We start from the raw sequence: 14,591 nt of genomic DNA, 5'->3' as shown, positions 1-14,591 counted from the left end.
TGCACGTATCTTCTTCTTTCTTTTTTCTTTAATCACTTAGCGTGGAAGTTTCACCTGGTTTACTCTGGCAAAATAACAGGAAAATTTAAAAAGCTCTAACAATTGTCACCCTAATAAACTTTCATTTAAAAAAAGCTGTGGGCGCAACTTGTTTCATTTGCAAAAACTACACAGTCCTGTGGATTTCGTGTACGTGGTGTGCACTTCCCTATGGGTGAATAAAACTAGAACAAGGAGAAGTGATGTGCAGAGAAGAAACGACCTTTCTGAGAACCCAGGCAGGGCCATAAAGTGCATCCTCCCACGAGGCCCATTTTAGTAAAATTGGATCAAAAACTGAAACTAGAGGCTGTTGACTAATAATTTCAAATGCTATTAAGCAACTACTCTATACACATTGGAGAGAGAAAAACATATAAGGCAGGGCACCTTCCCCGAGGGCGTGTTTCTAGTGTAGTGAGGGCAGCTGGCATATACACAAAAACCCAGTGACAATTCCAGTTAGAGAGGTGGAGCCCCTCTCTGATGTTTTACTGGAACCCTATTTAACTTTTCTCAGGACCAAATAAGTTCTAATTTTTTTCAATTGTAGGAGATGGTGGATTTTTGCAAGGCAGCCAGGCTTGTTGCCAGTGTATAGGCTGTGGGATCAGATAGGCCTGGGTCCAAGGGCAGCTCAGCCACTGAACTTGGCTGCGTGCCCTTGTACTCAGTCTTACCTTCGTCATCTGTAAAATGGTAATAATGCACATCTCCCAGAATTATTGTGAAGACGTACAGAGTACACACAGAGCTCGGGACCTGGTACCTAGGAGGACTCTACACGTCACTACTGGAGAGGATGATACTCCATAGTGACTAGTCCGTGAAGGTGAAGGAACCTCCAAGACCAAACAATTATAAGGTTGTCTAGCTGGGAGAGGGAGCTTCAGGGACAAGACTGCTAGCACGGCTGGTTCCCTAACTTAGATTCTGCGCTGGAAACAGAAGTTCACGAGTGCCTGGTTGTGTGTAAAGGAGTTGGGGTTCTTGTGTGCCTCTGTGGCTGATAGTTAGGATTATGTGACTCTTCTCTCCTTTTTCCTAACTATTTTCTCCTTTTCTCTCTAAAACTACAAGCCACTTTTTCCTTTCCCCATCCCTGGCTCTTGACCAGCCCTCTTCTGAAATCTAGCTTCTCTTTCTATGATCCAAAAATCTGCCAAGGATGTCACTTTTTTTTTTTTTTAAGTTCTTTGTCAGTTTAATACAGAATTTTAACTTCATGGCTTAACAATTAAGGGTCATACACTGAAGTCAATACACATACCTAGCATTTCAGTGTAAGCTAGTCCATGTACATAACTGAATTACAAAGTATGGCCTAACAGATACTAGGGGAATTTTTTTTTTTAGTTTTTACAGGTATTAAACTTATCTTGCACACTGAAGTCATCATACATACAGGGCAGTCAGAGCTTTTATATTTGAGTTTATTCTTCATTTAACTTTTAAAACACTACTATAGTTGAATATTAAAACAAAAACAATAGCCAAGTAGTGGGCATATTATGGTTGCAGTCCTTCACTCATTCACTGCTGCATATAAAACGACAGCAGTGAGGTACTCACTGGCCCCATTAAGAGGTCTGACACTGAACACCACCCCTAGGGTGATGTTCGTCATCCTCATTTGCTTCTCCATTGTAATGGCTTTCTTGATTTGGATCAAAGTCTACCAGTTCTGCCTGGTCCATTTCATCAGTCTCTTCTACTTCCTTCCTTTCAGGTAGGAGTTTTTCAAGCAAAGAGAGTTTATCAGGAGAGAGAAAACCATTCTCAGGGAAGTTTACCTTAAATTCAATGATCAGACGACCCTTTTCATAAGGTCTACGATAAATCGGCATGCCTTCATTTAGCACACACTTGATATCGCCATGCTTGACAATCTGACCTGGATGGGAGGTGATGACTATGGTTCGGTTGTCGAGAGTAGATATTGGCTTTTGGAAGCCACACAATGCTTCAACCAGCTGTATGTCCATACACATGAAAAGGTCTTCTCCTCATCGAGTAAAAACAGCATGGTCTTTCTGATCTAAAACGATGATAATATCTCCAGGCTCCAGTCCTGGTTCTTGGTCTCCTTCACCATGGAATGTTATCTTCTGGCCATCTTTCATGCCTTTGTCAATGTGAACTTCTAGAATCTTCTTCTCTCGAACTATCTTCCTTCCATTGCAGCTTTTACATCTATCTTTAGGACTGATCCGTTCCCCATGGCCCTGGCACTCCATGCACACAGACTGAATTTGCTGAACCATTCCAGGTCCTATCTGATGAATTCTTATTTGCATCCCAGTACCTCGACAGTTGGGACAGCACTCTACTGCTCCTTTCTCACCACCTCGGCCTTCACATTTGTCACAAATCACATTCTTTTGCAGAGCTAGTTTTCTTGTTGCACCATTATATAAATCTTCTAAGGTTACCGAGAGCTGATGTACAACGTTTTTACCTCTCCTTTCTCTCTGCATCCTTCCTCCTCCTCCAAAAAACATATCAAAGATATCCATGGGGGAGCCAAAACCACCACCTGCTCCACCTTCTTTAATTGCCTGCTCTCCTCCTTTGTCATATAATTCCCTTTTCTTTGCATCAGAGAGCACTTCATAGGCTTGAGAAATCTGTTTAAACTTTTCTCCTTCATTTGGATTCTTATCAGGGTGGTACTTCAAGGCCAGTTTCCTGTAAGCCTTTTTCAATTCTTCCTGGGTGGCATTGGGTTTGACCCCCAGAACATCATAGTAAGTGGTTTCTTTCACCATTTTTGACAGCCCGTGAGAGGGCCGAGGCCAACGTGGGGGAGCGGGAAGGAGCGCGTTGCTGTGCACACCTTGGACAGCCACCCCTCCTCCGCCTCTAGCCCAGCGTTCTGGAAAGTTCCGCTAAGGATGTCACTTTGCACCAGAGGAATGTTAGGGCAATGTCTCTCTCCCTGTCTGAATCTGGTTTCTGTACTGCAGGGAGCAGCTGGGGTGCAGTGGGTGAGGGAGTGGGGAGCAGTCCTTCCATTCTTAAGATCTGAAAGTGCATGAAAGACCCACGGTGCTTGAGTCTCTTTCCCTGCCATTTATTTTTTTGGATGGATAGATGGATGATTGATAGATAGATAGATAGATAGATAGATAGATAGATAGATAGATAGATAGATATGGAAGGGAGGAAGAGAGGAAGGCAGAGAGAGAAAGAGAGAGAGAGCCTAACTTTTATGGTGGTTGAGTAGGGCCAATGATGTTAAGTACTTTTAATAACCTGGGAATATCGTGTAATATGTACATTCAGCTCAAGGCCAGGTATCTCTCCCCTGAGGATGGAAAACTTCCGGAGGGGCCGGGAAGACCTTTAGGCCTGATGGGAGGTAGTGGTCAGGGGACTCGGATTGTCATTATTGGTTGTTACGTTCTGTTTTCGTGTCCTCATTTCAAAGTGCTCAAAGGATTTCCTGTTTGAGGTAGAATTACCAGTCTCTGGTCAGAGAGTGAGCAAATAAAATTGAAACTCGCAACCTTTGAGCGTGTAGTTTGTCCTGAGCTCTGGTGACTTGTGACTTGCCTTTAAAAAGGGGTGAATGGCCAGGTCCACAAGGCACCCTTGCTGAAAGTTACATGTTCTGTGTGATCAGGTGTATCTGTAAGGCAGTGTGTGTGGTCCTGGAAGTTTTGGTGGTGGAATGGAGTCCCAGTGTGTGTGTGTGTGTGTGTGTGTGTGTGTGTGTGAGAGAGAGAGAGAGAGAGAGAGAGAGAGAGAGAGAGAGATGTGAAACAGACAGATAGAGGTTGAGAGAGATTGAAAGATTGAGAAGGAAGGGAGGGTGCTCTGTTCTACAGAGATAACAATGAGATGCTTGGTTTGGCTCCAGTGTTGAAGGTGGATAAAGGGAAGGGAAATGCCTGGAGGTGTTAGGGGTTGGAAGGGAAGGAAAGTATGGCAGGGTCAGCTGCTGCTTTTCAGCTGCCTGCTGAGATAGCCTCCGGTAAGGGATTTGCCTGAATTAGTGACCCTTAGTAGGTATGCCATTCACTGAAATAGTGCTTTATATATTTTACCTCATTTAATCCTGCCAGCAATCCTGACAAGTGGTTATTGCCAGCCCATTTTACAGATCAGGAAACTGACATATAGAAAGATTAAATAACCTGCCCAAGATCACATTGGATTAAGTGGCAAAGTGGATTTGATCCTGTCCCCTTCAGGCCTTCTGTGCCAGAAGAGGGCCATCGTTGTTGTTTCTTAGAAGAATACAGCTAAATGGCATGAATTCACCCTTGACTTTTAAAAGAGATGTTAAAGCTGAGGCTTCAAGCATTAAAATGACTTGCCAGTGGTTGCTTCTATTGCACGTTCATTATGGTTGTGTTTCGGGTTTGCCCGTGTGTCATGTTTTAACTCTATCATACAAAGCGTTTTTTACATGCCTTTCTTGACAAATCAAAGGTATTTTATCCCCGACAATTTAGATAAGTTTTTGTTAAATTAGCTCTGAATGACATTAATCAAGTCATTATTTGCTTTATCTGTCACTTATCAAGGTTTCTACCCTGTCGTTGGATTCAACAGAATGTTGGATATTGGGGCAGAAAAGGTGGTGAATGGGTTCTCAAATTGCATGCTTATAAAAAGACATTGTATGTCGTGCTTCAGGAAGAGCCATTATCCAACTGAGGGACTGTCTGATCTCTTGACTGCCATTCTGGCGTGGTGATAGCCCCAGCAAAAAAATAAAACAGAGGCCTTAAAATGGTATTGTTGTGTCTTAAAAAGGTGAGAGGCAATTTCATTGAAGCTTCATGGTGTTCAACTTTGTGACATGAGGCAAAAATCTCACTTTTTGCTCAAGAAAGTTATTCTCCATTTTATAAAATAGCAATGCAAATATTGATGTCACAATTGATCCTTGGGAGGCTCATTTTCTCTGCTCTTATGTGATTTTACTTATTTATATTCTGCCTCTTTTCACAGATAGTTCATGGCATTCAAGTTGAGATGCACACAAAAAAAATGGGAAAAGTAGGTAAAATCAAAATTCAGAGGAATACAAATAGAAGAGGAGCTTAAGGTCTAGTCTACAGTTAAATGTAGCCTGCTGATCCAAAGCTGAGCCACGAATTTTTTTCTCAACTTTGACCGAACCAAAATGAAATGACATTATCCAGTGGGAAATAATAGGCTTATTTGTACGAGAGGAAACATTTCCCGTCACATAGGACTGCAATTGATTACATATTGCTAAATGATTTTCCTGGAAGTATTGTTTGGTTTCAGTAACCCCTCTCTTATGCAAGAGTACTCATTTTGACACTTCCTCATGAGATTTGTGTGTGGTCATTTTTTTTAATCATTATGAATTTAAAAAATGAAAAATGATATCTCAGTTCATTTGCACTTCATATATTTTTAGTGCAGATAAAAACACTTTTCAGATTTTTATTAGCCATTTGTAGTGACTCTTTTGTGAATTGTCAGTCTGCCATTTAAGTATTTTTAATTTTTAAATTGATTTTCACCAGTTGTTAATATAAAATGATGCTGAAGTATTGATTTTCCATGTCTCAGAGGAAATGTGTCTTTATGTATGAGATTTTTAGAAGTTGAATACGTTGAGAAATGGTATATGGCTTTTCAGTATCATCAGTAGACCTAAGACAGCCCTTTAAAATTGAATTGTGATGCTTTTATACTGTGTGCTCACTTTAGTTTAGGCACAGACCTCACCATTCCCTGTTGTCTTACCCTTTGTGACATCCTTGGTTCTTTTAAGGCATTTGAATTTGGGACTCCTGTCTTTAGGCATTTAATCTTTCTGGGCTGCTCTTTCCCTGATAATCAGATAGCTTAGTCAGGAGTGACCAGCCCTTAGAATACTGGGTTGGTTCATGCCGTCTTAACTCCAATAAGGTTAAAATTTGTCTCTGACTTTTTCCTTGCTTTTTTTCCCATTTGTAAAAAAATTTTTTTACCTAACATCAAAAGATATATTCACCAGCATCCTAACCTATGTATGGTTCTTTTAAAGTAATTGTTATATCCAAACTGTTCCCTACAGTTTTTCTGATTGTGTTGAAGGCCTCGGTAGCTTCAGAGAATTTCCAGGTAGGGTTAATCTCTCCTCTGAAATTTCATGACTTTTGATGATCTTCCTGATCAGAAGCAAAGAGTGTATATGGCGACGAGGGGTCTGCTTTCACCTCCATCAGCAGCTTTGAGGTTTGGTCAGAGGTTTGTGGTCCTGTAATACCATGAAAGGAACACCAGGCTGATGTTTATAGGTAGTGTCTTTTGGTTTCCCGAAACAGAGACCACTCCAACTGGCACAGGAAAGGGAGGATTTGTTGTAAGGTTACCAGGAATCCCATAAAAACCACAACCTCACAGGAACTGATGTCAGTAAACAGTTTGGTTGTCTGCTCCAATTAAGCTGTCACTCCACATATCTGCTTCTTTACCTCCTGTTGCCAGCTGGTAATTTTCCAACCATCTTTTAGTTCAGATTTTCAAGATAATCTGACGCAGTTCATTGTGTAGCATGACTGCATCCATCTTGGGCCAGTGTATTCATTGGCTGTACTTGGTCCAAACAGCTGTGTTGGGGGGGTGGGGGAGGGAAGAGACAGTTAACTGGAGCACAGAGCCGTGGGTCAGGTTGCAATATCAAGAGATTTGTACTATCATGCTAGCAGCGAGACCTTGCTCAAGGTACTTCATGATTCTGGCCTGCATTGTCCCTAGCTTTAAAATGAAAGGACCCTACTAGAGAATCTGGGAGGCTTGTAACATGGTCACGAGCCTTCTTATATTATCATTATGTGACACTTAAAAGAGGTCCATCCATGGCGTGGAGTAAGAAAAGAGCGGAAGTTGGACGGGATGACATTAAAAAAAAGAAGGCATGTCATCCTTTTGCAAACTGAATGCTAATGTGGCTTTATTTATTTTTCTTGTGTTGTGAATCCCCTCAATAGTAGACCGTGTATTTGAAATGCATATGAAATCCATTGCTAAATAATTGTTAGATTGTTTGCTGTTTTGTATTCAACACGATTGGAGAAATGCTTTAAACGAAAATGCTTAATCGCTTGGGGAATATATATTCCATTTTTTTTGCACAATCAAAACCCTGGCAATAAGGAAGCCATAAGAGCAGAAGATGTCTTTGGCATGTCCTCTATTCCTACTCTTCCAAGCCAAATGAACTGCTGTTGGAAAGCTCAAGCTGAAAATGGATTTCGCATCGCTCCCGTTCTGATTACCGCTGATATGTACAGGACAAAGCAGACCTAACATTTACATTTAAATTGTGCCTACCATGTAGAGCAGGGGTGTCCAAACTGCGGCCCGCGGGCCAACTGCGGCCCACAATCCATTGTTAATTGGCCTGCAGCAAATTCCAAAAATATATTTAGTTTACTTAAATAAACCAGGTGAGGCAATACGTGCTTCACCTCGAGTGAGTGGCCCGGCTGTTTGTGTATTTTACTGCATAGGGCCCTTGGTGAAAAACATTGAAAAAAGTTTGGACACCCCTGATCTAGAGAGTGTCTAAGAGCAGCAGAGTCTAGGGTATTATTTTATAAAATAGCCCCATAAATTGGTGAAGAGGCGAACTTTGTGATAGCACATCAAAATGCAGTGGTGTCTCTGGATGTGGGCAGGCTGCCATCTGGCTGTGTCACAGGGAAATCGAGTAAAGGAAGAGGAAACAGCCTGCCCCGTCCCTGTAATTCACGATTCCTAGACTGGGGTCAATTTTAGTGCCAAAAGATGACTTTAAATGTGATTATCTCCTAATCCTCTGTTTAAACCAGTACCACCGTTCACTTCAAAAGATTGCCCTGCTTGTTAAGTTGGTTCTTGCTTGAGATTAATGAGTCTTGAAAAGTATTCAACAATGGCCAGATTGTAACCCTCGCTGACTTGCATTGAACGGAACAGAATTAGGCGTCAGAGATTCTGCCCAGTGCCTCTGAAGTAGAATCTTGTAATTTAGCCTTAGTTAAATATTAAGTAAATGTCTCTAGGGGGTTTGTTATGCAAACTGCATTGGTTTGGTTTTGAAGCACAAGAAGGAAATCTTTTGGTTTTAGTGTAGGTTAAAAAAAAAAAAAAAGAAAAGAAAAAGCCTTTAAACTGAACTGCTGCCATGGTGGAATAGATAGATTTGGGTGTCTAATTATCACCATCATTACCTGAAAAATTAATTCCCTACCCTCTCTTTTATGATGATGACTGGATAATGTGCCCACATTCTTTCCTAACTCTCCTGCCACACCCCTCACTGTCCCTGCTCCCCCAAACGCCTAAGACTGTGACGGTGGTTTTTGGTTTGGTTGGCTTTGAGCAGAATTGTAATCCTCCCAGATAGAGACCAGCAGCCTCCTCCCCCTTCACGCCCCCAAGCATCTCTTCTAAATCCTTCCCTTAATTTATCTCCTGGGTGATTGTTTTCAAGTTTAGCGAGTATCACATTATTTGAAACACCAGAGCTGTGGAAGCAGGATGTCTTGGATCAGCTAAAATAATGCAAACACTGAAGCATTTCGTACAGAGTTTGGATGTGCAGATGGTCCTTTCTCCTCTCCCATTGGTTGCATTGTAGCTTTTAATGTCTTAGCAAGAGAAACAAATTGCATTTTCAAAGTCATATCCAGACCTGAAACCAAGGAGCACCCTGGTAGGTCAGAGTAAAAGTTCAGTTTATATATGAATTCAGCTGGAGTCCAGCTGGCATGTGGGACTGAGGCTCTCTTCCTACTGCCTCCAGGGCAAGAATCAGGGCTTCTAGGTATCTTTACGGAGCACCCTGGCCTGGACCTTGTCCCAGATTCTCTCCTGTTCATTTATAAAACAAAAGGAAAGAGAATGAACTAATCATAGGCCATGGGGGACCTTTCTTTCAGGTGAAATTCTCATATAAAATCTTAACAACTCTCTACTTTTTTTTTTTAACCAATCAATTCCATTTGCAACCAAGGCTGCATTCTTGAATGGATAAGGTTCTTATTGCAGCTGCTTCCTGAGCTTCCTCTCTAAGCCAGATGCTTTTCATAGAAGAACCCCATTTCACAGGTGAGAAAACTAAAACCCAAAGAGGTGAAGCGACATATCCAGTAAGTAGAATAGGTATTGTTCACACCTGGTTCTGTCTCCCAATGTCATCTGTTCCTTTCCACTGTGCCATCTTGTGTCCAATAGCTAACCTCTGTACACACACACACACACACACACACACACACACACACACTCTCACACGCAGAGTCCAATTATTCAGAAATGTGCGTGGCCTCTTCGGTTAGAAAGGCTCTATATATGATCAGAGTCTCATGCAAATGTCCTGTGTGTACAACAGCCATATGTCACAGATTTCCCAGACATTCGCCTTCCAGTTCTCTGTGCTGTGGTCCCCCCACTTGTCAGACTTTGTATCCCAGACTTTTTACATTTCCCCAGAAGGGCAGGCCATCCCGCGGACCTAAGAGGGTGGAGAAGGGCTGTGGTGCCTTTGTCTCAGGGCTGGAGGCCTGAAGAGAGCTGCCTGCTAATCCTGGGCGGCTTGTCATGCCTAGGCCCACAGCTCCACTTCCTTATCCTATTTTGCAAAGCAGCCAAGTGGAAAAGAAGGAGTGAGGATAAGAGTGGCCCTTTGTCCCCTTTGGAGGTGGGGATTTGACCCAAAGGGGACTGTTGTTGCCTGAGGCGACAGAACCTCCTGGGGAAGGCCCAGCATTTTTCTCCTCAATGTGCCTTGTCCTTCCCAGGCTTCTCGCCCCTGGGGGCCTCATCTGCCCCTCATTCCATGCCTGTCCAGCCTCCGGTGTGAGGTATGAGGAGCCTTGTATTCCTTAGTAGCTCTCCGGTAGCTTTTGAGGATTGGGAAGTGTCCCCTATGCCGGGAAGGGAAAGAGGTCTTTTAAATGCTCTACCAGTTTGCATCTGGAGAGCCATAATTTATTTTGGCCTCTGGAATTTTCTGGAAGCTTGAGAGCTACTAGACAAACCCTTTATTAATCTAGTGGCCGTCATCTCTCCTCTTCCCTCTCCTTTTGCCAGTGCAGCAATGGGGCTTCCCCAGAGGAGCCTTTTGTAGCCTCTTCTCCCCCATGCAGATAACACGGGATACTCTCTTTAGTTAGAGGGCCCTGCCCCCAGACACCAGCTTTGACCATACCTTTCCTTCCAGGCCCAGCTTCCACCAGACGCCGGTCAGACCCGTTTGCTCCAGTGGCCTCAGTGGGCCTGCATAGTGACCGGAGACACTGCATTTTCTTCAGGGAGGTTGGGCCTCAGCCATCTGAAGGTTAAACTGGGAAACTGAGGCTTCCTGGCTTGACTGACTACTGGAGCACCAGCCCTTTCTCTCCGGGGGTCTGACCTCCCCTGGGCCATGTGCTGGTGTCAGAGGCCCAGCCCTGGCCCCAGGGTTCTCCTTGCTGGGCTGAGTCCAGCTCACATGATGTTATTATGTCCCCTGTAAGGTGGAGTGAAGGGTTTTGAATATATAATTTTCAGGGCACCCCAGTATAACTGCTTATGAATAAATAGCATTCTGAAATCCATAAATAGGCCAGCACAGGTGGACAGTTCCTCCAATGAGCACAGCCTCTATGCCACCACCTTTCAGGGTGACGATAGCTCAAACTGCAGCTGTAGCCAACATTTATTGAGTCTTGAGTATGTGCTACACAGGGGGCTATGGGCTTTATAAACGTTGTTGAGTGAAGTATAGGCACTATTGTTATTCTCATTTTCAGGGTGAGGAAACAATGTGAGAAGGCCAGCCAAGCTGACGTGTCCAGTAGGGAGCAGAGTCGGGATTTGAACCCGTGACAGATCTTAGAATCCTGACTGTGAATCCGCTGCATTCTGTACTAGTCTTTTCCCTTAATTATGTTACATACACTTGTTTGTGTGTATTAATGTGCTCAATTCATTTTATTTTTTTAGTTTATAAGTAGCAAACCACATTAGTATACAATTGAAAAAATTAGTAAAGCTCCCTAAACATATGTCATTTATTGGTTTGAGGGTAATTTACTTTTCCCATCTATTTGTCTGTCTATATCTGTCTGTCTGTCTGTCTGTGTATCTGTCTGTCTGTTTATCTATCTGTCTATCTATTCATCCCTCCATCCTTCCATCCATCATCGATCATCTATCATCTATCTATCTATCTATCATCTGTCTATCATTTATCTATACGATGTTTGATCACAGCATACAGTTTATATGCTACTTTATGATAAATGGTTTGATAAAAGATTACACATGACTTGAAGTTCATTTTGAATACCTAAGAAAAAGAGAGGAATGGGATTGGGCTGACTCAGGAATTTTTTAACCTAAAAGAAATCATTGAATCAAAAGATGGTTTATTTACCTTAAGAATTAGAAGACTTGGGTTCTAATCCAAGTGAAAATCACTCCACCTCTGTTTATTTCACATAGCACACATTTTTTGTACTAAGATAGGGGGAGAAGACTTTGTGGGGGTGGGGCGGGCTGGGATGGCTCAGAGCTTGCTCCTGTTACAGGTGTGCAGTCAGTTGTAGTCTGGACACCAGCCAAGTGATGTTTATCTCGGGGCCTTGGTTTGAAACCTATGAAATGTGGAGTTGAGCAGAACGGCCCCTCTTATTTAGAAAGTTTTATGATTATAAAAATATGGATGGTGATGCATCTTTTAGGATATTCATTCTTTTTAGTCATATGTTCTGGCTTTACCAATGCAGCTAGCCCTTTAAAATTTCCTTGGGGTGACCTCCCCCCCTGACTTGGTTGGTTCCTACCAGTTTCCTTGGGGTCACCCAAGAGGCACAGCAGTTAGTGATTGAGCCTCTGTGAAAGGGGTCCTTAGGTTGGTGGTTGGACCCACTCCGGGTCTGAGTCACTAGGCCTCACTTAGCCTTGAAAATGCCAAGGGACAGAGGGACTCAGTGAAGGTTAGGGCTGTTCTAGTCCAGGGACGTAGCAATGACAAACGTCAAGCACACAGGTCTTGCTCTGAAGTGTGTGTGTGTGTGTGTGTGTGTGTGTGTTTGTACTTAAAAATTCATTGGTTGCCTTGCATATGCTCAGATTTAACTAGAAAAAGATGTCATGTTTTTGTTTCTTTTAAAATTAAATTTCTTCTGGCATTCACAGGCATTGAGAACAGAAGGGAAAAAAATGTTTTGTTCAACTTGAAAATGTCTTTCAAATACATAGCAATTTGACTCTAGGGCATTGGGAAACGACATCCTGAAGGTTTTCCCAAAAACTCGTAACTTGGAAATTAGCAAGTTGTGAGCAGCAGTAAGTTTGCTTCCTTTTAAACTCACACTGGTAAACAAATAAAGGCTACATGAGTGAAGTAGGAGAGCGGATTTCTTTAGTTAGGTCATGACAGAAGGCTCGGTCAAAGGAGAAAATGCAACTCTAGATGTAATACCCCACGGTGGATAGCACACCTGTATCAGGGCTGCTCGGGGGATGTGAGCCCATCCCAGCCTGACCGTGTCCCCAGGAGAACTTCATAAACCTGGGCTCTGTGAAATAAAGGTTGAGGAGTTTTCAGTGTTTGTCTACATAATTGAAAAAAATAGTTAGCTAAAAAGAATGGACACAGAGGAATGGACTGAAAATCTCCATTTTTCTCTAGCCAACAAGGATTACAACATGGCTGTTTAATTAGAATTTATTACATTAAAAAAAAAAGATGGAGGTTCACTTGCTTGGGTAAGCCTTCCAAACGAATTAAATGTTCTTTGAGCTTTTTGCCTGTTAGGGACTGGATCCAGAAATTTAAACCTAAATTTGTACTGTAGAAAGCTTTTAAAATGTACAAATCTGGATTTTATTCTCTCTTTTTTTTAAAGGCTACTAATCTACAAAGAGCGTTTGACTATTTGCCCTGGAGGGCAATCAAAAGGGTGTTTCTTTAACACTGAAAGGATTAAAGCATGAACACTCTGTCAAGAGCCTGAGTTTCAGAAAACCAGGTGCCTGTCTTTATTCAAAATATTATAATTGCCTAAAATGATTAAGAGTATGCTAGTCTGCTATCTAGCTCTCTTAAGGATGTTAATTTTGCATAAGCTTATACATTCATGAGGAATATATTTTAAGGAAAATTTATAAAGGAGATATAAAGTCACCTAGAGCCTTTTTAGGGTGTTGCCTTTAAAATTAATATATAAAGTGTCATACATGGATGGACCCTCGTTCAGGAAATATGATTGGTAAGTGGAACAAAGGTTTTGTGATGGAAATTCTCCTAAAAAACCCGAGGTGAATGAACACCCAAATAAACACTGGCAATATTAAATATTATTTTGAGGTCCCCAAGAAATGTTTTACCTTTGTAACCTGAAATTCCAAGATTATGTGCAGTTAAACACTAGATGTTGACACAAGTGAGAAGAGAAGTATAGTAATCTTTTGAAGGCATCGCCTAAAACACCTTCTGAATCTGTTCTCACAGCTACATCAAGCTTAGGTCTCCACTGTAGTTTTTTGCTTGGGGGTCTTATAGCTGTGAACATAATTCATTAGTTATTACTGCCAACAACTTGTTCCTAAACTATGTCTAGACACACCATAGCACTGTCTGAAAAAATGTAAAAGAAGATTAAAATATTCTCATCTCTTAAGATGATGAGCTTATATATGAATATGACTGATCTCTTGTCAGCTCTTCACCTTTACTGTGAAAACAGCTGGACATAAGCAAACTCTATAGAAATAGATTCTGTAGCATTTCTGTACTTAAAATATGTCTGGAGCATATAAGTAGGAAAAAAGAATGTAATTTTCATGAGTTAGTCATTGTTTCTAAAAATAATGTTTAAAAAAAGATGTGTACAACTCCACAGATGGCGTAGTGCTTCCAAATGTATTCTTATGTTACTTAAACATCAAATTTGTAAGATATTAATACCTACATTTACATGCAATGAAACAGAGGATGAGATATTAATAACACCCAGATCTCATTCTCAACCCAGCCTTTTACTTACTTCACAGTACTGCACCGAGCCTAAAATAAAGACTTTCTTTGGAGCAAATGAAGACTCTTTGGAAAGGGCCCAACAGGCTAGACTGTATGTGGAAGGTGTAGAGAAAATATCCATGGATGAATATTTCACCCATAATGAAAGTTCAAAGATGTTGATCTTAAAAATAAAACAGTTATTTTACTAGCAAATATGGGTTTAGTCAGGAATAGCAGAGAATTTCAATTCAAAATATACAAACTATGGCAAACCCATAGTAAGTCTGGAGAACAAAGGAGAGGACTGATCTTTTATAGAGGAAAGAGGAAATTGGGAGGAGCTGTTGTAAACAGAATCCTTTAGAGCAAACTGGGAGTTTGAAGTGTAATGGCTTTTCATTGGCTGGGCTGCTGCCAGCACAGGAAAAATCTTCCTCTTTATGACGGAGTAGAGTAGAAAACATCTCTTGGGGATGCAAGGCATGCATCTTCTTGTTTGGGGCAAATCATTTATAACAAAAGGTTGCCACCCCTTCCCCCCCACCCCCCAGCCAATTCCAATCTTGGTTGAAGTCTCCTTTATTTA

The 14,591-nt window shown here is 41.7% G+C and overlaps 1 protein-coding gene and 1 pseudogene across 1 annotated transcript in view; one reads left to right on the top strand and one right to left on the bottom strand.

Moving 5' to 3' along the window:
- Positions 1-14,591, top strand: part of SGPP2 (sphingosine-1-phosphate phosphatase 2) — a 110,949-nt gene that overhangs the window by 41,342 nt on the left and 55,016 nt on the right. The gene's annotated exons all lie outside the window — the stretch shown is intronic.
- LOC117025772 (dnaJ homolog subfamily A member 1-like) lies at positions 1,620-2,853 on the bottom strand (annotated as a pseudogene).

This window comes from Rhinolophus ferrumequinum, chromosome 8 (assembly GCF_004115265.2).
Source record: "Rhinolophus ferrumequinum isolate MPI-CBG mRhiFer1 chromosome 8, mRhiFer1_v1.p, whole genome shotgun sequence".
Lineage (NCBI taxonomy): Eukaryota > Metazoa > Chordata > Mammalia > Chiroptera > Rhinolophidae > Rhinolophus > Rhinolophus ferrumequinum.
This window is presented reverse-complemented; position numbering and strand designations above follow the sequence as displayed.